The 2,788-nt window shown below is 35.9% G+C and overlaps 1 non-coding gene across 1 annotated transcript; it reads left to right on the top strand.

Moving 5' to 3' along the window:
- Positions 1–209: 209 nt before the first annotated feature.
- LOC128279659 (small nucleolar RNA R71) lies at positions 210–316 on the top strand. Its single transcript, XR_008269858.1, has one exon. It is a non-coding gene; the product is annotated as a small nucleolar RNA R71 (small nucleolar RNA).
- Positions 317–2,788: the final 2,472 nt, after the last annotated feature.

Genomic DNA, 2,788 nt, shown 5'->3' with positions numbered 1-2,788 from the left:
CTGAATCGATGTTATAAACACCGGCTGTTTTCGTTGGCTTTGTCCTCATGACTTGCCACTAATAGTTATTCAGTGACATCTCTTCTATAAACTCATAGTCATCTTCTGGTGTTTTATTATTGATAGTTCCACCAGCAACTGCGTCAACCATTTGCCGAGTCGAAGGATTCAGACCATTGTGAAATGTTTGTACTTGGAGCCAAAGCGGTAACCCATGGTGAGGGCACCTTCTCAGAAGTTCTTTATATCTCTCCCATGCGTCGTAGAGTGTTTCTAAATCCACCTGCACAAAAGAAGAGATATCATTGCCTAATTTAGCCGTTTTAGCAGGTAGAAAATATTTTAGTAAAAAATTTTCAGTCACTTGTTACTAAGTAGTAATTGATCCTCGTGGTAACAAGTTCAACCACTGTTTAGCTTTGTTCCTCAATGAAAAGGGAAACAACCGAAGATGAATGGCATCATCAGAAACGCCATTAATTTTAAATGTATCGCATAGTTCTAAGAAGTTGCTAAATGAGTGTTGGGATCCTCATCCTGCAAACCATCAAACTGAACAAATTGTTGTATCATTTGAATAGTGTAAGGTTGTAATTCAAAAGTATTTGCAACTACAGCAGGTCTAACTATGCTCGATTCAGTTCCTGTTAAAGAAGGTTTAGCATAATCATACATAGTGCGTGGAGCAGGATTGTGATTAACCGCAATTGCAGGAGGTAGCTGATTGCCTTGGTTTTCAGCCATCTCTTCGATTTGAGTTTCGTCTTCTTGCTCGTTCTCCATGTATCTTAAGCTTTGCCTTATTTCTCTTTGGTTTCTACGTACTATGCGATCGATTTCTTCGTCAAAAAGTAATGGTCCCGACGGGTTTCTTCTAGTCATAAACTATAAAAACCTGCCAAGAGAAAGAAAGAGTAGGTTATTATTGGATTAGGTTAATAAATAATAATAATAAAATTAAATTAAATTACAAGAAAAATAAATGGCTAAAGTAATAAAAATTGAGCGTTCCTAATATCTTGGTTCCCCGGCAACGACGCCAAAAACTTGATCATGTTATTTCGTGATAGGTTTTAAATATTTATAATTAATTGTTCTTGAAACTAACTATTATCGCGATGTAGGCAAGTGTACCTATCGAACAGTAGTATAGTTTTAGCAAGACCGGATTGTCGAACCCAAAGGAACTAAAAGTACTAGTAATGACTGTCTTTTTATTATCTAGCCTAAGAATAATGGGGTTTTGTTTTAATTAACTAATTATCTAAACTAAGAACTCACAGAGAAAAGAATTGGGGAATTGCTTTTGGGAAAAATCGATTGACTTAAGACAATACCTAAGGAAAAAACCACCTAGACTTTACTTGTTATTCAGGCTCCTAATCGGATGATTTATTCATTCAACTTGTTCCGTAGAGATCCCTAAGTTATGTTATTATCCCTATTCAAGACTAATAACATCTAAACCCTAGATTGAATAACCGAGACTTTTCTCTAATTAACACTCTAGGGTTGCATTAACTCTATCTGTGGATCCCCTTATTAGGTTTCACCCTAATCCGGCAAAATCTTGTCACCCTATGTCTAGGCGCACAATCAACTCCGCCTAATTATAATAAATGTACTCTTAGCCAGGGTCTATTCCTCCTCTAAATAAGAGCTTATCTTGAATTAGTATCCTGGGATATAAAAACAAGAATTAAGAACACATAATTAAGAACAAGTTAAATATTTATCATACGATTCAGAAAATAATAACAAGATTCATCTTAGGTTTCATTCCCCTTAGGTATTTAGGGGATTTAGTTCATAACTAAATAAGAGAACATCTCAGAAAAATAAAGAATACAAAACATAAAGAAAACCCAAAACTCCTGAAGGGGAATTGAGGAGAGATCTTCAGTCTTGATGATGAATCCAGCTACTGAGATGAATCAATCGGCTTCCTTGGAGTAATTCCTTACTCTCTATTCTGTGTGCCCCTTTTCTCCTCTTCTAGGGTGTATTTATAGGCTTTGGAATGCCTATGAGCCCTCAGAAGTGGCCTTTTCTGAATTGGACTTAACTTGGCAGGGACACGCCCGTGGCACACGCCTGTGTTCGATTACTTCAGGTCGTGTTCGAGCCTGGCAAATTGATACGGCCTTGTTGTTTGCCCATGTGAGGAGGTCCAAGTAGTGTTGATTTCATACTTTGGCCCATTTTCTCCGTTTTTGGCCTGTTTCTCGTTCCTTTCACTCTCCTATGCTCTCCTAAGTATAAAACATGAAATTAAAGCATTAGGAGCATCAAATTCACCAATTCTAATGAGAAATCATCCATAAAATGCATTAAACATGAGGTAAAAATATGTATAATTTATGGTTTATCAATCATTAGTCACAAGGTTATCATTCACAAGCATAACTTTCTCATATGCATTCTTACCACATATTCATCATTTACCAAATTCACTTCACATGAGTTCTGTGTACATACCTGTACCGCTCGGAATATAGTCACATACTTTCTCATTCTTGACATGCCCGTTGAAATACAATTTAAGCATATAAACATATTAGATCACATTTCAATTCGGCCCAAAAGCCTAACACGTAATCATCATTTATATTTATCATATATCCAATGTCACAAGTATGTACACTATTAATCACAATGGATGATAAACAATTATTTCCAAAATAATCATGAATTTACAAATATAGGCTTACGTACATGCCTGTTTACTCGTAGTAATTTCATTTTCATACTCATCTTTGATTTACCCGTTGAACCACATGGAATACTA

This window comes from Gossypium arboreum, chromosome 8, assembly GCF_025698485.1.
Source record: "Gossypium arboreum isolate Shixiya-1 chromosome 8, ASM2569848v2, whole genome shotgun sequence".
Lineage (NCBI taxonomy): Eukaryota > Viridiplantae > Streptophyta > Magnoliopsida > Malvales > Malvaceae > Gossypium > Gossypium arboreum.
Note: the sequence above shows the minus strand (reverse complement) of the source record. Positions and strands in the feature narration are given on the sequence as shown.